The following is a 368-nucleotide window of genomic DNA, read 5'->3' as shown; positions in this document are numbered from 1 at the left end:
AACACTGTTGAAACCACTACTAGAAAACAATAAAATAACACGGGACGCATACGACCACCTTATACCCACAGCTAATATCACCCCCCGGATATATGGAACCCCCAAAATGCACAAAAGGACACCCCTCTGCACCCAATAGTAGACAGCATCGGTTCGGTCACCTACAACCTTTCCAAAGCCCTAGTGGAAATCCTCAAACCCCTCCTCGGCACAAAACAACACCACTGTAAGAATTCAAAACAACTAGCTCAAGAACTCAACAATATAACAGTAGAAAAAGACAAAATCCTCATTTCACACGATGTCATATCTCTATTCACCAAAACCCCCGTGGACATCACATTACACATTGTACAAGAATGCCTAAA

Source organism: Sphaeramia orbicularis, chromosome 10 (genome assembly GCF_902148855.1).
Source record: "Sphaeramia orbicularis chromosome 10, fSphaOr1.1, whole genome shotgun sequence".
NCBI lineage: Eukaryota > Metazoa > Chordata > Actinopteri > Kurtiformes > Apogonidae > Sphaeramia > Sphaeramia orbicularis.
The sequence above is the reverse complement of the archived record's forward strand: the minus strand, read 5'-3'. Positions refer to the sequence as shown.